Source organism: Pristiophorus japonicus, chromosome 3 (assembly GCF_044704955.1).
Source record: "Pristiophorus japonicus isolate sPriJap1 chromosome 3, sPriJap1.hap1, whole genome shotgun sequence".
Classification (NCBI taxonomy): Eukaryota; Metazoa; Chordata; class Chondrichthyes; family Pristiophoridae; genus Pristiophorus; species Pristiophorus japonicus.
Window position 1 is genome coordinate 328,256,272 of NC_091979.1, and position 27,751 is coordinate 328,284,022.

Genomic DNA, 27,751 nt, shown 5'->3' on the forward strand with positions numbered 1-27,751 from the left:
GAATCTTCTGAATCAGATGCCTCTCGTTGTGCCGACTGAATCCATGTCCCTTTCAATATTCTGCTGACATGCACACTATTAAATGTGCCACTAACTTATAGAATCAAAGAATAAGGGAATGGATGCAGCCCGTCGAGCCCATGCCAACTCTCAACAAATCTCACGCCCCTGTCATTTACACACAGCTGTGCAATTTTTTTCATTCGGATACTTATCCAACTCCGTTTTGAAAGATAAGATTGAGTCTGACTCCACCGCCCTTTAGAGAAGTGTATTCCAGATTCTAACCACTTGCTGAGGAATGGCCACTCCTGTTCCTATGTATAAAGGCAGAGAAACACGGGATCAATTCCTGCCACACTCACAACCTTGCTAAATGTAGCACCGTTATTCGATTCTCGTGACACAAGCTCCAGAAGTGTAGTCCAGCTGTTGAGGTTAAAGCTCTGGTTATGTTCCCAACAATGTTAATGCAACAGCGTTTCCGTAGTGTAGTGGTTATCACGTTCGCCTAACACGCGAAAGGTCCCCGGTTCGAAACCGGGCGGAAACATTATGCAAACGTGTTCAATTAATGATTAGATAAAATTAAATTATTCATATTCGTGGTTCAATATTAACAGAGTGCAGTGTCTCACGATGCTGTTCCATTTGCTGATTTCTCTCTACAGTTCTGTTCACACTCAAATTCTACACAGTGTCTCTCACTCCCTCCCGTTTCCAGCCCTGACGCTGGAGAAACCATATCTCAAAGCTGCACATTCCTTGCATTCAGGTCAGCTGTGAGAGATTATTAAAGGATGCTGCCACGCCACCACGCTTCACAGCAGAAAATTAAAGCCACAAACAAACCCATCGACTAATCGCTCTTCCCCAGCTCCAGAGTGAGTGAGGGCGGGACAAGCCCTAACTTCCGCTCCCACACTCTCCAATCAGTCGCTGCCGGCGGAAAGCGGAGAATGCAGCATCAAACAGCGGTTTACCGCCCTTCACTGGGCTGCAAAATGCCACCGTTCGAGACAACGCTCCCCGTGCTCCGAACAGCAGCCTCATAAGATGCTTCATCTCAGCTTCCTGAGTTCGAGCCCCAGTTTGCATGAACACTTCTTCACTGGAAACACCATTAATTATCTGATTGCCACGTTTTGCATTATGAAAGTAATCCTAACCGATAATTATATAATCATAGAGGTTTACAGCATGGAAGGAGTCATTTAAGCCCATCGTATCTGCACCGGCCAACAAATGCCAAGTTTTAGCTGAGCACCCCTGCACCTTATTGCATTTCATGTGCACGTCTAAGAACTTGTTAAATGTGGTGAGGGTTTCTGCCTGCTTCAAAATGTTCATTGCTGGTAACATGTACATGGGAAGTTGGAAACAGTGAAATAGACTGTAGTGCAAGGGACTGATTATTGTGAAACAGCAAAGAAAATATACATTCTGGAAGAATACCATCCAAAAGAAGTGTGACCCGAACAGCCAAAAAGAAGATGAAGTGCTGAGTCCTTTTCAGCAAAAAATTCTTTTCCCAAACATTTCTCTGACCGAATCTTCACAAAACAAAAATGATGCTTTTAAAGTCATTAAACCCGAATTTTCGTGCAACCGAATCTTCTGAATCAGATGCCTCTCGTTGTGCCTACTGAATCCATGTCCCTTTCAATATTCTGCTGACATGCACACTATTAAATGTGCCACGAACGTATACAATCAAAGAATAACGGAATGGGTGCAGCCCGTCGAGCCCATGCCAACTCTCAACAAGTCTCACTCCCCTGTCATTTACCCACAGCTGTGCAATTTTTTGCATTCGGATACTTATCCAACTCCGTTTTAAAAGATAAGATTGAGTCTGACTCCACCGCCCTTTAGAGCAGTGTATTCCAGATTCTAACCACTTGCTGAGGAATGGCCACTCCTGTTCCTATGTATAAAGGCAGAGAAACACGTGATCAATTCCTGCCACACTCACAACCTTGCTAAATATCGCACCGTTATTCTATTCTCGTGACACAAGCTACAGAAGTGTAGTCCAGCTGTTGAGGTTAAAGCTCTGGTTATGTTCCCAACAATGTTACTGCCGCAGCGTTTCCGTAGTGTAGTGGTTATCACGTTCGCCTCACACGCGAAAGGTCCCCGGTTCGAAACCGGGTGGAAACATTATGCAAAAGTGTTCAATTAATGATTCGATAAAATTAAATCATTCATATTAGTGGTTCAATATTAACAGAGTGCAGTGTCTCACGATGCTGTTCCATTTGATGATTTCTCTCCACAGTTCTGTTCACACTCAAATTCTACACAGTGTCTCTCACTCCCTCCCGTTTCCAGCCCTGACGCTGGAGAAACCATATCTCAAAGCTGCACATTCCGTGCATTCAGGTCAACTGTGAGAGATTATTAAAGGATCCTGCCACGCCACCACGCTTCACACCAGAAAATTAAAGCCACAAACAAACCCATCGACTAATCGCTCTTCCCCAGCTCCAGAGTGAGTGAGGGCGGGACAAGCCCTAACTTCCGCTCCCACACTCTCCAATCAGCCGCTGCCGGCGGAAAGCGGAGAATGCAGTATCAAACAGCGGTTTACCGCCCTTCACTGGGCTGCAAAATGCCACCGTTCGAGACAACGCTACCCGGACACCGAACAGCAGCCTCATAAGATGCTTCATCTCAGCTACCTGAGTTCGAGCCCCAGCTTGCACGAACACTTCTTCACTGGAAACACCATTAATTATCTGATTGCCACGTTTTGCATCATGAAAGTAATCCTAACCGATAATTATATAATCATAGAGGTTTACAGCATGGAAGGAGTCATTTAAGCCCATCGTATCTGCACCGGCCAACAAATGCCCTGCACCTTATTGCATTTCATGTGCACATCTAAGAACTTGTTAAATGTGGTGAGGGTTTCTGTCTGCTTCAAAATGTTCATTGCTGGTAACATGTACATGGGACTTTGGAAACAGTGAGATAGACTGTAGTGCAAGGGACTGTTTATTGTGAAACAGCAAAGAAAATATACATTCTGGAAGAATACCATCGAAAAGAAGTGTGACCCTAACAGCCAAAAAGAAGATGAAGTGCTGAGTCCTTTTCAGCAAAAAATTATTTTCCCAAACATTTCTCTGACCGAATCTTCACAAAACAAAAATGATGCTTTTAAAGTCATTAAACCGGAATTTTCGTGCACCCGTATCTTCTGAATCAGATGCCTCTCGTTGTGCCGACTGAATCCATGTCCCTTTCAATATTCTGCTGACATGCACACTTCTTAACCAACTTTTCCAACTCGCCAGCTACCTTCAGGGATCTGTGGACAAGCAATCCCAGTTGCCTTTGTTCCTCTACACTTCTCAATGTCATACCAGTTGATGTGTATTCCCTTTCCTTGTTAGCCCTCCACAAATGAGCGATCTCTCACATCTCTGGATTAAATTCCATTTGCCACTGATCTACCCCCTTATCAGTTGATTGATATCTTCCTGGAGTCTCCAGCTTTCTTCTTCATTATCAACCACACTGCCTATTTTAATAACACCTGAAAACTTCGTAATCACAACACCGATATTCAAGTTTAGATCATTGATAAATACCATAAAAAGCAATGGATCTGGCACTAAAAACTGTGGAACCCCACTAGAAACATCCTTCCAGTCACAAAAACACCCATCAAACATTACCGTTTGCTTCCTGCCTCTGAGCCAAATTTGGATCCAATTTGCCACTGTGCCCTGAATCACATGGGCTTTTACTTAGAAAATGCATAATCATTAAATGTTATCCTGCCTTCATGGGAAAACATCATTAACTGACTGATGATCTTCATTTGCACAACTAAAGAAATGTTAACTGAAGGAGAGTCCTTAATGGAATAACTTATCTGTGCTCTGCACTTTACCTCTGAATCCATAAACCATTTTGGACACTGTGCTTTAGAAGTCTGATTCAAAATGTTCCTTGCTGGTAACATGTACATGGGACGTTGGAAACAGTGAGATAGACTGTAGTGCAAGGGACTGGTTATTGTGAAACAGCAAAGAAAATATACATTCTGGAAGAATACCATCGAAAAGAAGTGTGGCCCTAACAGCCAAAAAGAAGATGAAGTGCTGAACCCTTTTCAGCAAAAGAATCTTTGCCCAAACATTTCTCTGACCGAAACTTCACAAAACAAAAATGATGCTTTTAAAGTCATTAAACCCGAATTGTAGTGCACCCGAATCTTCTGAATCAGATGCCTCTCGTTGTGCCGACTGAATCCATGTGCCTTTCAATATTCTGCTGACATGCACACTATTAAATGTGCCACTAACTTATAGAATCAAAGAATAAGGTAATGGTTGCAGCCCGTCGAGCCCATGCCAACTCTCAACAAGTCTCACTCCCCTGTCATTTTCCCACAGCTGTGCAATTTTTTTCATTCGGATACTTATCCAACTCCGTTTTGAAAGATAAGATTGAGTCTGACTCCACCGCCCTTTAGAGCAGTGTATTCCAGATTCTAAACACTTGCTGAGGAATGGCCACTCCTGTTCCTATGTATAAAGGCAGAGAAACACGGGATCAATTCCTGCCTCACTCACAACCTTGCGAAATATAGCACCGTCATTCTATTCTCGTGACACAAGCTCCAGAAGTGTAGTCCAGCTGTTGAGGTTAAAGCTCTGGTTATGTTCCCAACAACGTTACTGGCACAGCGTTTCCATAGTGTAGTGGTTATCACGTTCGCCTCACACGCGAAAGGTCCCCGTTTCGAAACCGGGCGGAAACATTATGCAAACGTGTTCAATTAATGATTAGATAAAATTAAATCATTCATATTCGTGGTTCAATATTAACAGAGTGCAGTGTCTCACGATGTTGTTCCATTTGCTGATTTCTCTCTGCAGTTCTGTCCACACTCAAATTCTACACAGTGTCTCTCACTCCCTCCCGTTTCCAGCCCTGACGCTGGAGAAACCATATCTCAAAGCTGCACATTCCGTGCATTCAGGTCAGCTGTGAGAGATTATTAAAGGATCCTGCCACGCCACCACGCTTCACAACAGAAAATTAAAGCGACAAGCAAACTCATCGACTCATCGCTCTTCCCCAGCTCCAGAGTGAGTGAGGGCAGAACAAGCCCTAACTTCCGCTCCCACACTCTCCAATCAGCCGCTGCCGGCGGAAAGCGGAGAATGCAGCATCAAACAGCGGTTTACCGCCCTTCACTGGGCTGCAAAATGCCACCGTTCGAGACAACGCTCCCCGTACACCAAACAGCAGCCTGAAAAGATGCTTCATTTCAGCTTCCTGAGTTCGAGCCCCAGCTTGCACGAACACTTCTTCACTGGAAACACCATTAATTATCTGATTGCCACGTTTTGCGTCATGAAAGTAATCCTAACCGATAATTATATAATCATCGAGGTTTACAGCATGGAAGCAGTCATTTAAGCCCATCGTATCTGCACCGGCCAACAAATGCTCAGTTTTAGGTGTGTACCTCTGTACCTTATTGCATTTCATGTGCACATCTAAGAACTGGTTAAATGTGGTGAGGGTTTCTGCCTGCACCACACTTTCAGGCAGTGAGTTTGAGACCCCCACAAACATCTGCATGCAGAATGTTCACTTCAAATCCACTTTAACCCTAACACTAATTACTTTTAAATTATGCAGCCTGGTTGTTGACCACTCCACTACGTGAAATAGACACTTTTAATCAACAATATCTAGGCCCCTCCTATTTTTATACACCTCAATGCTGTCGCCCATCAGCCTCCTCTGTTCCAAGGAAAACAAACCTATCCTATCCAATCTGTCCTCATAGCAAAGTTGCTCCACTCCCGGCAACATGTACGTAAATCTCCTCTGTACCCTCTCCAGCGTATTCACGTCCTTTCTTCAATGCGGTGACTAGAACTGCACGCAGTACTCCAGCTGTGGCCTAACCAGAATTTTATACAGTTCTAGCATAACCCACTTGCTGTTCTGTTCCTTGCTTCTGCCAATAAATGCAACCATTCCATATGACTTCTTAACCAACTTTTCCAACTGGCCAGCTACCTTCAGGGATGTGTGGACAAGCAATCCCAGTTACCTTTGTTCCTCTACACTTCTCAATGTCATACCAGTTGATGTGTATTCCCTTTCCTTGTTAGCCCTCCACAAATGCGCGATCTCTCACATCTCTGGATTAAATTCCATTTGCCACTGCTCTACCTCCTTATCAGTTGATTGATATCTTCCTGGAGTCTCCAGCTTTCTTCTTCATTATCAACCACACTGCCTATTTTAATAACACCTGAAAACTTCGTAATCATAACACCTATATTCAACTTTAGATCATTGATAAATACCATAAAAAGCAATGGATCTGGCACTGAAAACTGCGGAACCCCACTGGAAACATCCTTCCAGTCACAAAAACACCCAAATTTGGATCTAATATGCCACTTCGCCCTCAATCACATGGGCTTTTACTTAGAAAATGCATAATCATTAAATGTTATCCTGCCTTCATGGGAAAACATCATTAATTGACTGATGATCTTCATTTGCACAACTAAAGAAAAGTTAACTGAAGGAGAGTCCTTAATTGAACATCCTTCCAGTCACAAAAACACCCATCAAACATTACCCTTTGCTTCCTGCCTCTGAGCCAAATTTGGATCCAATTTGCCACTTCGCCCTCAATCACATGGGCTTTTACTTAGAAAATGCATAATCATTAAATGTTATCCTGCCTTCATGGGAAAACATCATTAATTGACTGATGATCTTCATTTGCACAACTAAAGAAAAGTTAACTGAAGGAGAGTCCTTAATTGAATAACTTAGCTGTGCTCTGCACTTTACCTCTGAATCCATAAACCATTTTGGACACTGTGCTTTAGAAGTCTGCTTCAAAATGTTCATTGCTGGAAACATGTACATGAGACGTTGGAAACAGTGAGATAGACTGCAGTGCAAGGGACTGGTTATTGTGAAACAGCAAAGGAAATATACATTCTGGAAGAATACCATCGAAAAGCAGTGTGGCCCGAACAGCCAAAAAGAAGATGAAGTGCTGAGCCCTTTTCAGCAAAAAATTATTTTCCCAAACATTTCACCGACCGAATCTTCACAAAACAAAAATTATGCTTTTAAAGTCATTAAACCCGAATTTTCGTGCACCCGAATCTTCTGAATCAGATGCCTCTCGTTGTGCCGACTGAATCCATGTTCCTTTCAATATTCTGCTGACATGCACACTATTAACTGTGCCACTAACTTATAGAATCAAAGAATAAGGGAATGGTTGCAGCCCGTCGAGCCCATGCCAACTCTCAACAAGTCTCACTCCCCTGTCATTTACCCACAGCTGTGCAATTTTTTTCATTCGGATACTTATCCAGCTCCGTTTTGAAAGATAAGATTGAGTCTGACTCCACCGCCCTTTAGAGCAGTGTATTCCAGATTCTAACCACTTGCTGAGGAATGGCCACTCCTGTTCCTATGTTTCAAGGCAGAGAAACACGGGATCAATTCCTGCCTCACTCACAACCTTGCTAAATATAGCACCGTCATTCTATTCTCGTGACACAAGCTCCAGAAGCGCAGTGCAGCTGTTGAGGTTAAAGCTCTGGTTATGTTCCCAACAATGTTACTGGCACAGCGTTTCCGTAGTGTAGTGGTTATCACGTTCGCCTCACACGCGAAAGATCCCCGGTTCGAAACCGGGCGGAAACATTATGCAAACGTGTTCAATTAATGATTAGATAAAATTAAATCATTCATATTATTGGTTCAATATTAACAGAGTGCAGTGTCTCACGATGCTGGTCCATTTTCTGATTTCTCTCTACAGTTCTGTTCACACTCAAATTCTACACAGTGTCTCTCACTCCCTCCCGTTTCCAGCCCTGACGCTGGAGAAACAATATCTCAAAGCTGCACATTCCGTGAATTCAGGTCAGCTGTGAGAGATTATTAAAGGATCCTGCCACGCCACCACGCTTCACAACAGAAAATTAAAGCCACAAACAAACCCATCGAATAATCGCTCTTCCCCAGCTCCAGAGTGACTGAGGGCGGGACAAGCCCAAACTTCCGCTCCCACGCTCTCCAATCAGCCGCTGCCGGCGGAAAGCGGAGAATGCAGCATCAAACAGCGGTTTACCGCCCTTCACTGGGCTGCAAAATGCCACCATTCGAGACAACGCTCCCTGCACACCGAACAGCAGCCTCATAAGATGCTTCATCTCAGCTTCCTGAGTTCGAGCCCCAGCTTGCACGAACACTTCTGCACTGGAAACACCATTAATTATCTGATTGCCACGTTTTGCATCATGAAAGTAATCGTAACCGATAATTATATTATCATAGAGGTGTACAGCATGGAAGGAGTCATTTAAGCCCATCGTATCTGCACCGGCCTACAATTGCCCAGTTTTAGGTGTGCACCCCTGCAACTTATTGCATTTCATGTGCACATCTAAGAACTTGTTAAATGTGGTGAGTGTTTCTGCCTGCACCACACTTTCAGGCAGTGAGTTTGAGACCCCCACAAACATCTGCATGCAGAATGTTCACTTCAAATCCCATTTAACCCTTACACTAATTACTTTAAAATTATGCAGCCTGGTTGTTGACCACTCCACTCTGTGAAATAGAACCTTTCAATCGACAATATCTAGGCCCCTCCTATTTTTATAAACCTCAATGCTGTCGCCCATCAGCCTCCTCTGTTCCAAGGAAAACAAACCCATCCTATCCAATCTGTCCTCATAGCAAAGTTGCTCCACTCCCGGCAACATCTACGTAAATCTCCTCTGTACCCTCTCCAGCGTGTTCACGTCCTTCCTTCAATGCGGTGACTAGAACTGCACGCAGTACTCCAGCTGTGGCCTAACCAGAATTTTATACAGTTCTAGCATAACCCACTTGCTGTTCTGTTCCTTGCTTCTGCCAATAAATGCAACCATTCCATATGACTTCTTAACCAACTTTTCCAACTGGCCAGCTACCTTCAGGGATCTGTGGATAAGCAATCCCAGTTACCTTTGTTCCTCTACACTTCTCAATGTCATACCAGTTGATGTGTATTCCCTTTCCTTGTTAGCCCTCCACAAATGCGCGATCTCTCACATCTCTGGATTAAATTCCATTTGCCACTGCTCTACCCCCTTATCAGTTGATTGATATCTTCCTGGAGTCTCCAGCTTTCTTCTTCATTATCAACCACACTGCCTATTTTAATAACACCTGAAAACTTCGTAATCATAACACCTATATTCAAGTTTAGATCTTTGATAAATACCATAAAAAGCAATGGATCTGGCACTGAAAACTGCGGAACCCCACTGGAAACATCCTTCCAGTCACAAAAACACCCATCAAACATTACCCTTTGCTTCATGCCTCTGAGCCAAATTTGGATCCAATTTGCCACTTCGCCCTGAATCACATGGGCTTTTACTTAGAAAATGCATAATCATTAAATGTTATCCTGCCTTCATGGGAAAACATCATTAATTGACTGATGATCTTCATTTGCACAACTAAAGAAATGTTAACTGAAGGAGAATCCTTAATTGAATAACTTATCTGTGCTCTGCACTTTACCTCTGAATCCATAAACCATTTTGGACACTGTGCTTTAGAAGTCTGCTTCAAAATGTTCATTGCTGGTAACATGTACATGAGACGTTGGAAACAGTGAGATAGACTGCAGTGCAAGGGACTGGTTATTGTGAAACAGCAAAGAAAATATACATTCTGGAAGAATACCATCGAAAAGAAGTGTGGCCCTAACAGCCAAAAAGAAGATGAAGTGCTGAGCCCTTTTCAGCAAAAATTATTTTTCAAACATTTCTCTGACCGAATCTTCACAAAAGAAAAATGATGCTTTTAAAGTCATTAAACCCGAATTTTCGTGCACCCGAATCTTCTGAATCAGATGCCTCTCGTTGTGCCGACTGAATCCATGTCCCTTTCAATATTCTGCTGACATGCACACTATTAAATGTGCCACTAACTTATAGAATCAAAGAATAAGGGAATGGATGCAGCCCGTCGAGCCCATGCCAACTCTCAACAAGTCTCACTCCCCTGTCACTTACCCACAGCTGTGCAATTTTTTTCATTCGGATACTTATCCAACTCCGTTTTGAAAGATAAGATTGAGTCTGACTCCACCGCCCTTTAGAGAAGTGTATTCCAGATTCTAACCACTTGCTGAGGAATGGCCACTCCTGTTCCTATGTATAAAGGCAGAGAAACACGGGATCAATTCCTGCCACACTCACAACCTTGCTAAATATAGCACCGTTATTCTCTTCTCCTGACACAAGCTCCAGAAGTGTCGTCCAGCTGTTGAGGTTAACGCTCTGGTTATGTTCCCAACGATGTTACTGCCACAGCGTTTACGTAGTGTTGTGGTTATCACGTTCGCCTAACACGCGACAGGTCCCCGGTTCGAAACCGGGCGGAAACATTATGCAAACGTGTTCAATTAATGATAAGATAAAATTAAATCAATCATATTAGTGGTTCAATGTTAACAGAGTGCAGTGTCTCACGGTGCTGTTCCATTTGCTGATTTCTCTCCACAGTTCTGTCTACACAGTGTATCTCACTCCCTCCCGTTTCCAGCCCTGACGCTGGAGAAATCATATCTCAAAGCTGCACATTCCGTGCATTCAGGTCAGCTGTGAGAGATTATTAAAGGATCCTGCCACGCCACCAAGCTTCACAACAGAAAATTAAAGCCAGAAACAAACCCATCGACTAATCGCTCTTCCCCAGCTCCAGAGTGAGTGAGGGCGGGACAAGTCCTAACTTCCGCTCCCACACTCTCCAATCAGCCGCTGCCGGCGGAAAGCGGAGAATGCAGCATCAAACAGCGGTTTACCGCCCTTCACTGGGTTGCAAAATGCCACCATTCGAGACAACGCTCCCCGTACACCGAACAGCAGCCTCATAAGATGCTTCATCTCAGCTTCCTGAGTTCGAGCCCCAGCTTGCACGAACACTTCTTCACTGGAAACACCATTAATTATCTGATTGCCACGTTTTGCATCATGAAAGTAATCCTAACCGATAATTATATAATCATAGAGGTTTACAGCATGGAAGGAGTCATTTAAGCCCATCGTAACTGCACCGGCCAACAAATGCCCAGTTTTAGTTGTGTACACCTGCACCTTATTGCATTTCATGTGCACATCTAAGAACTGGTTAAATGTGGTGAGGGTTTCTGCCTGCACCACACTTTCAGGCAGTGAGTTTGAGACCCCCACAAACATCTGCATGCAGAATGTTCACTTCAAATCCCCTTTAACCCTTACACTAATTACTTTTAAATTATGCAGCCTGATTGTTGACCACTCCACTATGTGAAATAGACCCTTTTAATCAACAATATCTAGGCCCCTCCTATTTTTATACACCTCAATGCTGTCGCCCATCTGCTTCCTCTGTTCCAAGGAAAACAAACCCATCCTATTCAATCTGTCCTCATAGCAAAGTTGCTCCACTCCCGGCAACATCTACGTCAATCTCCTCTGTACCCTCTCCAGCGTATTCACGTTCTTCCTTCAATGCGGTGACCAGAACTGCACGCAGTACTCCAGCTGTGGCCTTACCAGAATTTTATACAGTTCTAGCATAACCCACTTGCTGTTCTGTTCCTTGCTTCTGCCAATAAATGCAACCATTCCATATGACTTCTTAACCAACTTTTCCAACTGGCCAGCTTCCTTCAGGGATCTGTGGACAAGCAATCCCAGTTACCTTTGTTCCTCTACACTTCTCAATATCATACCACTTGATGTGTATTCCCTTTCCTGGTTAGCCCTCCACAAATGCGCGATCTCTCACATCTCTCGATTAAATTCAATTTGCCACTGCTCTACCCCCTTATCAGTTGATTGATATCTTCCTGGAGTCTCCAGCTTTCTTCTTCATTATCAACCACACTGCCTATTTTAATAACACCTGAAAACTTCGTAATCATAACACCTATATTCAAGTTTAGATCATTGATAAATACCATAAAAGCAATGGTTTTGGCACTGAAAACTGTGGAACCCCACTGGAAACATCCTTCCAGTCACAAAAACACCCATCAAATATTACCATTTGCTTCCTGCCTCTGAGCCAAATTTGGATCCAATTTGCCACTTCGCCCTGAATCACATGGGCTTTTACTTAGAAAATGCATAATCATTAAATGTTATCCTGCCTTCATGGGAAAACATCATTAATTGACTGATGATCTTCATTTGCACAACTAAAGAAATGATAACTGAAGGAGAGTCCTTAATTGAATAACTTATCTGTGCTCTGCACTTTACCTCTGAATCCATAAACCATTTTGGACACTGTGCTTTAGAAGTCTGCTTCAAAATGTTCCTTGCTGGTAACATGTACATGAGACGTTAGAAACAGTGAGATAGACTATAGTGCAAGGGACTGGTTATTGTGAAACAGCAAAGAAAATATACATTCTGGAAGAATACCATCGAAAAGAAGTGTGGCCCTAACAGCCAAAAAGAATATGAAGTGCTGAGCCCTTTTCAGCAAAAAATTCTTTTTCAAACATTTTTCTGACCGAATCTTCACAAAAGAAAAATGATGCTTTTAAAGTCATTAAACCCGAATTTTCATGCACCGGAATCTTCTGAATCAGATGCCTCTCGTTGTGCCGACTGAATCCATGTCCCTTTCAATATTCTGCTGACATGCACACTATTAAATGTGCCACTAACTTATAGAATCAAAGCATAAGGGAATGGATGCAGCCCGTCGAGCCCATGCCAACTCTCAACAAGTCTCACTCCCCTGTCCTTTACCCACAGCTGTGCAATTTTTTTCATTCGGATACTTATACAACGCCGTTTTGAAAGATAAGATTGAGTCTGACTCCACCGCCCTTTCGAGAAGTGTATTCCAGATTCTAACCAATTGCTGAGGAATGGCCACTCCTGTTCCTATGTATAAAGGCAGAGAAACACGGGATCAATTCCTGCCACACTCACAACCTTGCTAAATATCGCACCGTTATTCTATTCTCGTGACACAAGCTCCAGAAGTGTAGTCCAGCTGTTGAGGTTAAAGCTCTGGTTATGTTCCCAACAATGTTACTGCCACAGAGTTTCCGTAGTGTAGTGGTTATCACGTTCGCCTAACACGCGAAAGGTCCCCGGTTCGAAACCGGCGGAAACATTATGCAAACGTGTTCAATTAATGATGAGATAAAATTAAATCATTCATATTAGTGGTTCAATGTTAACAGAATGCAGTGTCTCACGATGCTGTTCCATTTGCTGATTTCTCTCTGCAGTTCTGTTCACACTCAAATTCTACACAGTGTCTCTCACTCACTCTCTTTTCCAGCCCTGACGCTGGAGAAACCATATCTCAAAGCTGCACATTCCGTGCATTCAGGTAAGCTGTGAGAGATTATTAAAGAATCCTGCCACGCCACCACGCTTCACAACAGAAAATTAAAGCCACAAACAAACCCATCGACTAATCGCTCTTCCTCAGCTCCAGAGTGAGTGAGGGCGGGACAAGCCCTAACTTCCGCTCCCACACTCTCCAATCAGCCGCTGCCGGCGGAAAGCGGAGAATGCAGCATCAAACAGCGGTTTACCGCCCTTCACTGGGCTGCAAAATGCCACCGTTCCAGACAACGCTCCCCGTGCTCCGAACAGCAGCCTCATAAGATGCTTCATCTCAGCTTCCTGAGTTCGAGCCCCAGCTTGCACGAACACTTCTTCACTGGAAACAGCATTAATTATCTGATTGCCACGTTTTGCATCATGAAAGTAATCCTAACCGATAATTATTTCATCATAGAGGTTTACAGCATGGAAGGAGTCATTTACGCCCATCGTATCTGCACCGGCCAACAAATGCCCAGTTTTAGATGTGTACCCCTGCACCTTATTGCATTTCATGTGGACATCTAAGAACTGGTTAAATGTGGTGAGGGTTTCTGCCTGCACCACACTTTCAGGCAGTGAGTTTGAGACCCCCACAAATATCTGCATGCAGAATGTTCACTTCAAATCCCCTTTAACCCTTACACTAATTACTTTTAAATTATGCAGCCTGGTTGTTGACCACTCCACTATGTGAAATAGACCCTTTTAATCAACAATATCTAGGCCCCTCCTATTTTTATACACCTCAATGCTGTCGCCCATCAGCCTCCTCTGTTCCAAGGAAAACAAACCCATCCTATCCAATCTGTCCTCATAGCAAAGTTGCTCCACTCCCGGCAACATCTACGTAAATCTCCTCTGTACCCTCTCCAGCGTATTCACGTTCTTCCATCAATGCGGTGAACAGAACTGCACGCAGTACTCCAGCTGTGGCCTAACCAGAATTTTATACAGTTCTAGCATAACCCACTTGCTGTTCTCTTCCTTGCTTCTGCCAATAAATGCAACCATTCCATATGACTTCTTAACCAACTTTTCCAACTGGCCAGCTACCTTCAGGGATCTGTGGACAAGCAATCCCAGTTACCTTTGTTCCTCTACACTTCTCAATGTCATACCAGTTGATGTGAATTCCCTTTCCTTGTTAGCCCTCCACAAATGCGCGATCTCTCATATCTCTGGTTTAAATTCAATTTGCCACTGCTCTACCCCCTTATCAGTTGATTGATATCTTCCTGGAGTCTCCAGCTTTCTTCTTCATTATCAACCACACTGCCTATTTTAATAACACCTGAAAACTTCGTAATCATAACACTTATCTTCAAGTTGAGATCATTGATAAATACCATAAAAAGCAATGGATCTGGCACTGAAAACTGTGGAAGCCCACTGGAAACATCCTTCCAGTCACAAAAACACCCATCAAACATTACCCTTTGCTTCCTGCCTGTGAGCCAAATTTGGATCCAATTTGCCACTTCGCCCTGAATCACATGGGCTTTTACTTGGAAAATGCATAATCATTAAATGTTATCCTGCCTTCATGGGAAAACATCATTAATTGACTGATGATCTTCATTTGCACAACTAAAGAAATGTTAACTGAAGGAGAGTCCTTAATTGAATAACTTATCTGTGCTCTGCACTTTACCTCTGAATCCATAAACCATTTTGGACACTGTGCTTTAGAAGTCTGCTTCAAAATGTTCATTGCTGGTAACATGTATATGAGACGTTGGAAACAGTGAGATAGACTGTAGTGCAAGGGACTGGTTATTGTGAAACAGCAAAGAAAATATACATTCTGGAAGAATACCATCGAAAGGAAGTGTGGCCCTAACAGCCAAAAAGAAGATGAAGTGCTGAGCCCTTTTCAGCAAAAAATTATTTTTCAAACATTTCTCTGACCGAATCTTCACAAAAGAAAAATGATGCTTTTAAAGTCATTAAACCCGAATTTTCGTGCACCCAAATCTTCTGAATCAGATGCCTCTCATTGTGCCGACTGAATCCATGTCCCTTTCAATATTCTGCTGACATGCACACTATTAAATGTGCCACTAACTTATAGAATCAAAGAATAAGGGAATGGATGCAGCCCGTCGAGCCCATGCCAACTCTCAACAAGTCTCACTCCCCTGTCATTTACCCGCAGCTGTGCAATTTCTTTCAGTCGGATACTGATACAACTCCGTTTTGAAAGATAAGATTGAGTCTGACTCCACCGCCCTTTAGAGAAGTGTATTCCAGATTCTAACCACTTGCTGAGGAATGGCCACTCCTGTTCCTATGTATAAAGGCAGAGAAACACGGGATCAATTCCTGCCACACTCACAACCTTGCTAAATCTAGCACCGTTATTCTCTTCTCCTGACACAAGCTCCAGAAGTGTCGTCCAGCTGTTGAGGTTAACGCTCTGGTTATGTTCCCAACGATGTTACTGCCACAGCGTTTACGTAGTGTTGTGGTTATCACGTTCGCCTAACACGCGACAGGTCCCCGGTTCGAAACCGGGCGGAAACATTATGCAAACGTGTTCAATTAATGATAAGATAAAATTAAATCAATCATATTAGTGGTTCAATGTTAACAGACTGCAGTGTCTCACGGTGCTGTTCCATTTGCTGATTTCTCTCCGCAGTTCTGTCTACACAGTGTATCTCACTCCCTCCCGTTTCCAGCCCTGACGCTGGAGAAACCATATCTCAAAGCTGCACATTCCGTGCATTCAGGTCAGCTGTGAGAGATTATTAAAGGATCCTGCCACGCCACCACGCTTCACAACAGAAAATTAAAGCCAGAAACAAACTCATCGACTAATCGCTCTTCCCCAGCTCCAGAGTGAGTGAGGGCGGGACAAGTCCTAACTTCCGCTCCCACACTCTCCAATCAGCCGCTGCCGGCGGAAAGCGGAGAATGCAGCATCAAACAGCGGTTTACCGCCCTTCACTGGGTTGCAAAATGCCACCATTCGAGACAACGCTCCCCGTACACCGAACAGCAGCCTCATAAGATGCTTCATCTCAGCTTCCTGAGTTCGAGCCCCAGCTTGCACGAACACTTCTTCACTGGAAACACCATTAATTATCTGATTGCCACGTTTTGCATCATGAAAGTAATCCTAACCGATAATTATATAATCATAGAGGTTTACAGCATGGAAGTAGTCATTTAAGCCCATCGTATCTGCACCGGCCAACAAATGCCCAGTTTTAGTTGTGTACACCTGCACCTTATTGCATTTCATGTGCACATCTAAGAACTGGTTAAATGTGGTGAGGGTTTCTGCCTGCACCACACTTTGAGGCAGTGAGTTTGAGACCCCCACAAACATCTGCATGCAGAATGTTCACTTCAAATCCCCTTTAACCCTTACACTAATTACTTTTAAATTATGCAGCCTGATTGTTGACCACTCCACTATGTGAAATAGACCCTTTTAATCAACAATATCTAGGCCCCTCCTATTTTTATACACCTCAATGCTGTCGCCCATCAGCTTCCTCTGTTCCAAGGAAAACAAACCCATCCTATTCAATCTGTCCTCATAGCAAAGTTGCTCCACTCCCGGCAACATCTACGTAAATCTCCTCTGTACCCTCTCCAGCGTATTCACGTTCTTCCTTCAATGCGGTGACCAGAACTGCACGCAGTACTCCAGCTGTGGCCTAACCAGAATTTTATACAGTTCTAGCATAACCCAGTTGCTGTTCTGTTCCTTGCTTCTGCCAATAAATGCAACCATTCCATATGACTTCTTAAACAACTTGTCCAACTGGCCAGCTTCCTTCAGGGATCTGTGGACAAGCAATCCCAGTTACCTTTGTTCCTCCACACTTCTCAATATCATACCACTTGATGTGTATTCCCTTTCCTGGTTAGCCCTCCACAAATGCGCGATCTCTCACATCTCTCGATTAAATTCAATTTGCCACTGCTCTACCCCCTTATCAGTTGATTGATATCTTCCTGGAGTCTCCAGCTTTCTTCTTCATTATCAACCACACTGCCTATTTTAATAACACCTGAAAACTTCGTAATCATAACACCTATATTCAAGTTTAGATCATTGATAAATACCATAAAAGCAATGGTTTTGGCACTGAAAACTGTGGAACCCCACTGGAAACATCCTTCCAGTCACAAAAACACCCATCAAACATTACCATTTGCTTCCTGCCTCTGAGCCAAATTTGGATCCAATTTGCCACTTCGCCCTGAATCACATGGGCTTTTACTTAGAAAATGCATAATCATTAAATGTTATCCTGCCTTCATGGGAAAACATCATTAATTGACTGATGATCTTCATTTGCACAACTAAAGAAATGATAACTGAAGGAGAGTCCTTAATTGAATAACTTATCTGTGCTCTGCACTTTACCTCTGAATCCATAAACCATTTTGGACACTGTGCTTTAGAAGTCTGCTTCAAAATGTTCATTGCTGGTAACATGTACATGAGACGTTAGAAACAGTGAGATAGACTATAGTGCAAGGGACTGGTTATTGTGAAACAGCAAAGAAAATATACATTCTGGAAGAATACCATCGAAAAGAAGTGTGGCCCTAACAGCCAAAAAGAATATGAAGTGCTGAGCCCTTTTCAGCAAAAAATTATTTTTCAAACATTTCTCTGACCGAATCTTCACAAAACAAAAATGATGCTTTTAAAGTCATTAAACCCGAATTTTCGTGCACCCTAATCTTCTGAATCAGATGCCTCTCGTTGTGCCGACTGAATCCATGTCCCTTTCAATATTCTGCTGACATGCACACTATTAAATGTGCAACTAACTTATAGAATCAAAGAATAAGGGAATGGATGCAGCCCGTCGAGCCCATGCCAACTCTCAACAAGTCTCACTCCCCTGTCATTTACCCACAGCTGTGCAATTTTTTTCAGTCGGATACTGATACAACTCCGTTTTGAAAGATAAGATTGAGTCTGACTCCACCGCCCTTTAGAGAAGTCTATTCCAGATTCTAACCACTTGCTGAGGAATGGCCACTCCTGTTCCGATGTATAAAGGCAGAGAAAAACGGGATCAATTCCTGCCACACTCACAACCTTGCTAAATCTAGCACCGTTATTCTATTCTCGTGACACAAGCTCCAGAAGTGACGTCCAGCTGTTGAGGTTAAAGCTCTGGTTATGTTCCCAACAATGTTGCTGCCACAGCGTTTCCGTAGTGTAGTGGTTATCACGTTCGCCTAACGCGCGAAAGGTCCCCGGTTCGAAACCAGGCGGAAACATTATGCAAACGTGTTCAATTAATGATAAGATAAAATTAAATCATTCATATTCGTGGTTCAATGTCAACAGAGTGCAGTGTCTCACGATGCTGTTCCATTTGCTGATTTCTCTCTACAGTTCTGCACACACTCAAATTCTACACAGTGTATCTCACTCCCTCCCGTTTCCAGCCCTGACGCTGGAGAAACCATATCTCAAAGCTGCACATTCCGTGCATTCAGGTCAGCTGTGAGAGATTATTAAAGGATCCTGCCACGCCACCACGCTTCACAACAGAAAATTAAAGCCACAAACAAACCCATCGACTAATCGCTCTTCCCCAGCTCCAGAGTGAGTGAGGGCGGGACAAGCCCTAACTTCCGCTCCCACACTCTCCAATCAGCCGCTGCCGGTGGAAAGCGGAGAATGCAGCATCAAACAGCGGTTTACCGCCCTTCACTGGGCTGCAAAATGCCACCGTTCGAGACAACGCTCCCCGTGCTCCGAACAGCAGCCTCATAAAATGCTTCATCTCAGCTTCCTGAGTTCGAGCCCCAGCTTGCACGAACACTTCTTCACTGGAAACAGCATTAATTATCTGATTGCCACGTTTTGCATCATGAAAGTAATCCTAACCGATAATTATATAATCATAGAGGTTTACAGCATGGAAGGAGTCATTTAAGCCCATCGTATCTGCACCGGCCAACAAATGCCCAGTTTTAGGTGTGTACCCCTGCAACTTATTGCATTTCATGTGCACATCTAAGAACTGGTTAAATGTGGTGAGGGTTTCTGCCTGCACCACACTTTCAGGCAGTGAGTTTGAGACCCCCACAAACATCTGCATGCAGAATGTTCACTTCAAATCCCCTTTAAACCTTACACTAATTACTTTTAAATTATGCAGCCTGGTTGTTGACCACTCCACTATGTGAAATAGACCCTTTTAATCAACAATATCTAGGCCCCTCCTATTTTTATACACCTCAATGCTGTCGCCAATCAGCCTTCTCTGTTCCAAGGAAAACAAACCCATCCTATCCAATCTGTCCTCATAGCAAAGTTGCTCCACTCCCGGCAACATCTACGTAAATCTCCTCTGTACCCTCTCCAGCGTATTCACGTTCTTCCTTCAATGCGGTGACCAGAACTGCACGCAGTACTCCAGCTGTGGCCTAACCAGAATTTTATACAGTTCTAGCATAACCCACTTGCTGTTCTGTTCCTTGCTTCTGCCAATAAATGCAACCATTCCATATGACTTCTTAACCAACTTTTCCAACTGGCCAGCTTCCTTCAGGGATCTGTGGACAAGCAATCCCAGTTACCTTTGTTCCTCTACACTTCTCAATGTCATACCAGTTGATGTGTATTCCCTTTCCTTGTTAGCCCTCCACAAATGCGCGATCTCTCACATCTCTGGATTAAATTTAATTTGCCACTGCTCTACCCCCTTATCAGTTGATTGATATCTTCCTGGAATCTCCAGCTTTCTTCTTCATTATCAACCACACTGCCTATTTTAATAACACCTGAAAACTTCGTAATCATAACACCTATATTCAAGTTTAGATCATTGATAAATACCATAAAAAGCAATGGATCTGGCACTGAAAACTGTGGAACCCCACTGGAAACATCCTTCCAGTCACAAAAACATTCATCAAACATTACCCTTTGCTTCCTGCCTCTGAGCCAAATTTGGATCCAATTTGCCACTTCGCCCTGAATCACATGGGCTTTTACTTAGAAAATGCATAATCATTAAATGTTATCCTGCCTTCATGGGAAAACATCATTAATTGACTGATGATCTTCATTTGCACAACTAAATAAATTTTAACTGAAGGAGAGTCCTTAATTGAATAACTTATCTGTGCTCTGCACTTTACCTCTGAATCCATAAACCATTTTGGACACTGTGCTTTAGAAGTCTGTTTCAAAATGTTCCTTGCTGATAACATGTACATGGGACGTTGGAAACAATGAGATAGACTGTAGTGCAAGGGACTGGTTATTGTGAAACAGCAAAGAAAATATACATTCTGGAAGAATACCATCGAAAAGAAGTGTGACCCTAACAGCCAAAAAGAAGATGAAGTGCTGAGCCCTTTTCAGCAAAAAATTATTTTCCCAAACATTTCTCTGACCGAATCTTCACAAAACAAAAATGATGCTTTTAAAGTCATTAAACCCGAATTTTCGTGCACCCGTATCTTCTGAATCAGATGCCTCTCGTTGTGCCGACTGAATCCATGTCCCTTTCAATATTCTGCTGACATGCACACTATTAAATGTGCCACTAACTTATAGAATCAAAGAATAAGGGAATGGATGCAGCCCGTCGAGCCCATGCCAACTCTCAACAAATCTCACGCCCCTGTCATTTACCCACAGCTGTGCAATTTTTTTCATTCGGATACTTATCCAACTCCGTTTTGAAAGATAAGATTGAGTCTGACTCCACCGCCCTTTGGAGCAGTGTATTCCAGATTCTAACCACTTGCTGAGGAATGGCCACTCCTGTTCCTATGTATAAAGGCAGAGAAACACGGGATCAATTCCTGCCACACTCACACCCTTGCTAAATATAGCACCGTCATTCGATTCTCGTGACACAAGCTCCAGAAGTGTAGTCCAGCTGTTGAGGTTAAAGCTCTGGTTATGTTCCCAACAATGTTACTTCCACAGCTTTTCCGTAGTGTAGTGGTTATCACGTTCGCCTCACACGCGAAAAGTCCCCATTCCGAAACCGGGCGGGAACATTATGCAAACGTGTTCAATTAATGATAAGATAAAATTAAATCATTCATATTAGTGGTTCAATGTTAACAGAGTGCAGTGTCTCACGATGATGTTCCATTTGCTGATTTCTCTCTGCAGTTCTGTTCACACTCAAATTCGACACAGTGTCTCTCACTCCCTCCCGTTTCCAGCCCTGACGCTGGAGAAACCATATCTCAAAGCTGCACATTCCGTGCATTCAGGTCAGCTGTGAGAGATTATTAAAGGATCCTGCCACGCCACCACGCTTCACAACAGAAAATTAAAGCCACAAACAAACCCATCGACTAATCGCTCTTTCCCAGCTCCAGAGTGAGTGAGGGCGGGACAAGCCCTAACTTCCGCTCCCACACTCTCCAATCAGCCGCTGCCGGCGGAAAGCGGAGAATGCAGCATCAAACAGCGCTTTACCGCTCTTCACTGGGCTGCAAAATGCCAGCGTTCGAGAGAACGCTCCACCTGCTCCGAACAACAGCCTCCCAAGATGCTTGATCTCAGCTTCCTGAGTTCGAGCCCCAGCTTGCACGAACACTTCTTCACTGGAAACGCCATTAATTATCTGATTGCCACTTTTTGCATCATGAAAGTAATCCTAACCGATAATTATATAATCATAGAGGTTTACAGCATGGAAGGAGTCATTTAAGCCCATCGTATCTGCACCGGCCAACAAATGCCCAGTTTTAGGTGTGTACTCCTGCACCTTATTGCATTTCATGTGCACATCTAAGAACTGGTTAAATGTGGTGAGGGTTTCTGCCTGCACCACACTTTCAGGCAGTGAGTTTGAGACCCCCACAAACATCTGCATGCAGAATGTTCACTTCAAATCCCCTTTAACCCTTACACTAATTACTTTTAAATTATGCAGCCTGGTTGTTGACCACTCCACTATGTGAAATAGACCCTTTTAATCAACAATATCTAGGCCCCTCCTATTTTTATACACCTCAATGCTGTCGCCCATCAGCCTCCTCTGTTCCAAGGAAAACAAACCCATCCTATCCAATCTGTCCTCATAGCAAAGTTGCTCCACTCCCGGCAACATCTACGTAAATCTCCTCTGTACCCTCTCCAGCGTATTCACGTTCTTCCATCAATGCGGTGAACAGAACTGCACGCAGTACTCCAGCTGTGGCCTAACCAGAATTTTATACAGTTCTAGCATAACCCACTTGCTGTACTCTTCCTTGCTTCTGCCAATAAATGCAACCATTCCATATGACTTCTTAACCAACTTTTCCAACTGGCCAGCTACCTTCAGGGATCTGTGGACAAGCAATCCCAGTTACCTTTGTTCCTCTACACTTCTCAATGTCATACCAATTGATGTGTATTCCCTTTCCTTGTTAGCCCTCCACAAATGCGCGATCTCTCACATCTCTGGTTTAAATTCAATTTGCCACTGCTCTACCCCCTTATCAGTTGATTGATATCTTCCTGGAGTCTCCAGCTTTCTTCTTCATTATCAACCACACTGCCTATTTTAATAACACCTGAAAACTTCGTAATCATAACACCTATATTCAAGTTTAGATCATTGATAAATACCATAAAAAGCAATGGATCTGGCACTGAAAACTGTGGAACCACACTGGAAACATCCTTCCAGTCACAAAAACACCCATCAAACATTACCCTTTGCTTCCTGCCTCTGAGCCAAATTTGGATCCAATTTGCCACTTCGCCCTGAATCACATGGGCTTTTACTTAGAAAATGCATAATCATTAAATGTTATCCTGCCTTCATGGGAAAACATCATTAATTGACTGATGATCTTCATTTGCACAACTAAAGAAATGTTATCTGAAGGAGAATTCTTAATTGAATAACTTATCTGTGCTCTGCACTTTACCTCTGAATCCATAAACCATTTTGGACACTGTGATTTAGAAGTCTGCTTCAAAATGTTCATTGCTGGAAACATATACATGAGACGTTGGAAACAGTGAGATAGACTGCAGTGCAAGGGACTGGTTAATGTGAAACAGCAAAGAAAATATACATTCTGGAAGAATACCATCGAAAAGAAGTGTGGCCCTAACAGCCAAAAAGAAGATGAAGTGCTGAGCCCTTTTCAGCAAAAAATTCTTTTTCAAACATTTCTCTGACCGAATCTTCACAAAAGAAAAATGATGCTTTTAAAGTCATTAAACCCGAATTTTCATGCACCGGAATCTTCTGAATCAGATGCCTCTCGTTGTGCCGACTGAATCCATGTCCCTTTCAATATTCTGCTGACATGCACACTATTAAATGTGCCACTAACTTATACAATCAAAGAATAAGGGAATGGATGCAGCCCGTCGAGCCCATGCCAACTCTCAACAAGTCTCACTCCCCTGTCATTTACCCACAGCTGTGCAATTTTTTTCATTCGGATACTTATCCAACTCCGTTTTGAAAGATAAGATTGAGTCTGACTCCACCGCCCTTTAGAGAAGTGTATTCCAGATTCTAACCACTTGCTGAGGAATGGCCACTCCTGTTCCTATGTATAAAGGCAGAGAAACACGGGATCAATTCCTGCCACACTCACAACCTTGCTAAATACAGCACCGTTATTCGATTCTCGTGACACAAGCTCCAGAAGTGTGGTCCAGCTGTTGAGATTAAAGCTCTGGTTGTGTTCCCAACGATGTTACTGCACCAGCGTTTCCGTAGTGTAGTGGTTATCACGTTCGCCTAACACGCGAAAGGTCCCCGGTTCGAAACCGGGTGGAAACATTATGCAAACGTGTTCAATTAATTATAAGATAAAAATAAATCATTCAGATTAGTGGTTCAATGTTAAAAGAGTGCAGTGTCTCACGATGCTATTCCATTTGCTGATTTCTCTCTACAGTTCTGTTCACACTCAAATTCTACACAGTGTCTCTCACTCCCTCCCGTTTCCAATCCTGACGCTGGAGAAACCATATCTCAAAGCTGCACATTCCGTGCATTCAGGTCAGCTGTGAGAGATTATTAAAGGATCCTGCCACGCCACCACGCTTCACAACAGAAAATTAAAGCCACAAACAAACCCATCGACTAATCGCTCTTCCTCAGCTCCAGAGTGAGTGAGGGCGGGACAAGCCCTAACTTCCGCTCCCACACTCTCCAATCAGCCGCTGCCGGCGGAAAGCGGAGAATGCAGCATCAAACAGCGGTTTACCGCCCTTCACTGGGCTGCAAAATGCCACCGTTCCAGACAACGCTCCCCGTGCTCCGAACAGCAGCCTCGTAAGATGCTTCATCTCAGCTTCCTGAGTTCGAGCCCCAGCTTGCACGAACACTTCTTCACTAGAAACAGCATTAATTATCTGATTGCCACGTTTTGCATCATGAAAGTAATCCTAACCGATAATTATATAATCATAGAGGTTTACAGCATGGAAAGAGTCATTTACGCCCATCGTATCTGCACCGGCCAACAAATGCCCAGTTTTAGGTGTGTACCCCTGCACCTTATTGCATTTCATGTGCACATCTACGAACTGGTTAAATGTGGTGAGGGTTTCTGCCTGCACCACACTTTCAGGCAGTGAGTTTGAGACCCCCACAAACATCTGCATGCAGAATGTTCACTTCAAATCCCCTTTAACCCTTACACTAATTACTTTTAAATTATGCAGCCTGGTTGTTGACCACTCCACTATGTGAAATAGACCCTTTTAATCAACAATATCTAGGCCCCTCCTATTTTTATACACCTCAATGCGGTCGCCCATCAGCTTCCGCTGTTCCAAGGAAAACAAACCCATCCTATCCAATCTGTCCTCATAGCAAAGTTGCTCCACTCCCGGCAACATCTACGTAAATCTCCTCTGTACCCTCTCCAGCGTATTCACGTTCTTCCTTCAATGCGGTGACCAGAACTGCACGCAGAACTCCAGCTGTGGCGTAACCAGAATTTTATACAGTTCGAGCATAACCCACTTGCTGTTCTGTTCCTTGCTTCTGCCAATAAATGCAACCATTCCATATGAATTCTTAATCAACTTTACCAACTGGTCAGCTACCTTCAGGGATCTGATAACAAGCAATCCCAGTTACCTTTGTTCCTCTACACTTCTCAATGTCATACCAGTTGATGTGTATTCCCTTTCCTTGTTAGCCCTCCACAAATGCGCGATCTCTCACATCTCTGGATTAAATTCAGTTTGCCACTGCTCTACCCCCTTATCAGTTGATTGATATCTTCCTGGAGTCTCCAGCTTTCTTCTTCATTATCAACCACACTGCCTATTTTAATAACACCTGAAAACTTCGTAATCATAACACCTATATTCAAGTTTAGATCATTGATAAATACCATAAAAAGCAATGGATCTGGCACTGAAAACTGTGGAACCACACTGGAAACATCCTTCCAGTCACAAAAACACCCATCAAACATTACCCTTTGCTTCCTGCCTCTGAGCCAAATTTGGATCCAATTTGCAACTTCGCCCTGAATCACATGGGCTTTTACTTAGAAAATGCATAATCATTAAATGTTATCCTGCCTTCATGGGAAAACATAATTAATTGACTGATGATCTTCATTTGCACAACTAAAGAAATGTTATCTGAAGGAGAATCCTTAATTGAATAACTTATCTGTGCTCTGCACTTTACCTCTGAATCCATAAACCATTTTGGACACTGTGCTTTAGAAGTCTGCTTCAAAATGTTCATTGCTGGTAACATGTAGATGAGACGTTGGAAACAGTGAGATAGACTGCAGTGCAAGGGACTGGTTATTGTGGAACAGCAAAGAAAATATACATTCTGGAAGAATACCATCGAAAAGAAGTGTGGCCCTAACAGCCAAAAAGAAGATGAAGTGCTGAGCCCTTTTCAGCAAAAAATTATTTTTCAAACATTTCTCTGACCGAATCTTCACAAAAGAAAAATGATGCTTTTGAAGTCATTAAACCCGAATTTTCATGCACCGGAATCTTCTGAATCAGATGCCTCTCGTTGTGCCGACTGAATCCATGTCCCTTTCAATATTCTGCTGACATCCACACTATTAAATGTGCCACTAACTTATAGAATCAAAGAATAAGGGAATGGATGCAGCCCGTCGAGCCCATGCCAACTCTCAACAAGTCTCACTCCCCTGTCATTTACCCACAGCTGTGCAATTTTTTTCATTCGGAGACTTATCCAACTCCGTTTTGAAAGATAAGATTGAGTCTGACTCCACCGCCCTTTAGAGAAGTGTATTCCAGATTCTAACCACTTGCTGAGGAATGGCCACTCCTGATCCTATGTATAAAGGCAGAGAAACACGGGATCAATTCCTGCCACACTCACAACCTTGCAAAATATAGCACCGTAATTCGATTCTCGTGACACAAGCTCCAGAAGTGTAGTCCAGCTGTTGAGGTTAAAGCTCTGGTTATGTTCCCAACGATGTTACTGCACCAGCGTTTCCGTAGTGTAGTGGTTATCACGTTCGCCTAACACGCGAAAGGTCCCCGGTTCGAAACCGGGCTGAACATTATGCAAACGTGTTCAATTAATTATAAGATACAATTAAATCATTCAGATTAGTTGTTCAATGTTAACAGAGTGCAGTGTCTCACGATGCTGTTCCATTTGCTGATTTCTCTCTGCAGTTCTGTTCACACTCAAATTCTACACAGTGTCTCTCACTCCCTCCCGTTTCCAGCCCTGACGCTGGAGAAACCATATCTCAAAGCTGCACATTCCGTGCATTCAGGTCAGCTGTGAGAGATTATTAAAGGATCCTGCCACGCCACCACGCTTCACAACAGAAAATTAAAGCCACAAACAAACCCATCGACTAATCGCTCTTCCTCAGCTCCAGAGTGAGTGAGGGCGGGACAAGCCCTAACTTCCGCTCCCACACTCTCCAATCAGCCGCTGCCGGCGGAAAGCGGAGAATGCAGCATCAAACAGCGGTTTACTGCCCTTCACTGGGCTGCAAAATGCCACCGTTCCAGACAACGCTCCCCGTGCTCCGAACAGCAGCCTCATAAGATGCTTCATCTCAGCTTCCTGAGTTCGAGCCCCAACTTGCACGAACACTTCTTCACTGGAAACACCATTAATTATCTGATTGCCACGTTTTGCATCATGAAAGTGATCCTAACCGATAATTATATAATCATAGAGGTTTACAGCATGGAAAGAGTCATTTACGCCCATAGTATCTGCACCGGCCAACAAATGCCCAGTTTTAGGTGTGTACCCCTGCACCTTATTGCATTTCATGTGCACATCTAAGAACTGGTTAAATGTGGTGAGGGTTTCTGCCTGCACCACACTTTTAGGCAGTGAGTTTGAGACCCCCACAAACATCCGCAT

General features: G+C 43.4%; 8 non-coding genes across 8 annotated transcripts; all 8 read left to right on the forward strand.

Moving 5' to 3' along the window:
• The first annotated feature begins 480 nt into the window (after window positions 1-480).
• Window positions 481-553, forward strand: trnav-aac (transfer RNA valine (anticodon AAC)). Its single transcript has one exon. It is a non-coding gene; the product is annotated as a tRNA-Val (tRNA).
• A 1,537-nt stretch (window positions 554-2,090) lies between these two features.
• trnav-cac (transfer RNA valine (anticodon CAC)) lies at window positions 2,091-2,163 on the forward strand. Its single transcript has one exon. It is a non-coding gene; the product is annotated as a tRNA-Val (tRNA).
• Window positions 2,164-4,707: 2,544 nt separating this feature from the next.
• trnav-cac (transfer RNA valine (anticodon CAC)) lies at window positions 4,708-4,780 on the forward strand. The gene has a single exon. It is a non-coding gene; the product is annotated as a tRNA-Val (tRNA).
• Window positions 4,781-7,649: 2,869 nt separating this feature from the next.
• Window positions 7,650-7,722, forward strand: trnav-cac (transfer RNA valine (anticodon CAC)). The gene has a single exon. It is a non-coding gene; the product is annotated as a tRNA-Val (tRNA).
• A 5,406-nt stretch (window positions 7,723-13,128) lies between these two features.
• Window positions 13,129-13,200, forward strand: trnav-aac (transfer RNA valine (anticodon AAC)). The gene has a single exon. It is a non-coding gene; the product is annotated as a tRNA-Val (tRNA).
• Window positions 13,201-18,607: 5,407 nt separating this feature from the next.
• Window positions 18,608-18,680, forward strand: trnav-aac (transfer RNA valine (anticodon AAC)). Its single transcript has one exon. It is a non-coding gene; the product is annotated as a tRNA-Val (tRNA).
• A 5,422-nt stretch (window positions 18,681-24,102) lies between these two features.
• On the forward strand, window positions 24,103-24,175 carry trnav-aac (transfer RNA valine (anticodon AAC)). The gene has a single exon. It is a non-coding gene; the product is annotated as a tRNA-Val (tRNA).
• A 2,677-nt stretch (window positions 24,176-26,852) lies between these two features.
• trnav-aac (transfer RNA valine (anticodon AAC)) lies at window positions 26,853-26,922 on the forward strand. The gene has a single exon. It is a non-coding gene; the product is annotated as a tRNA-Val (tRNA).
• The last annotated feature ends 829 nt before the right edge of the window (window positions 26,923-27,751 follow it).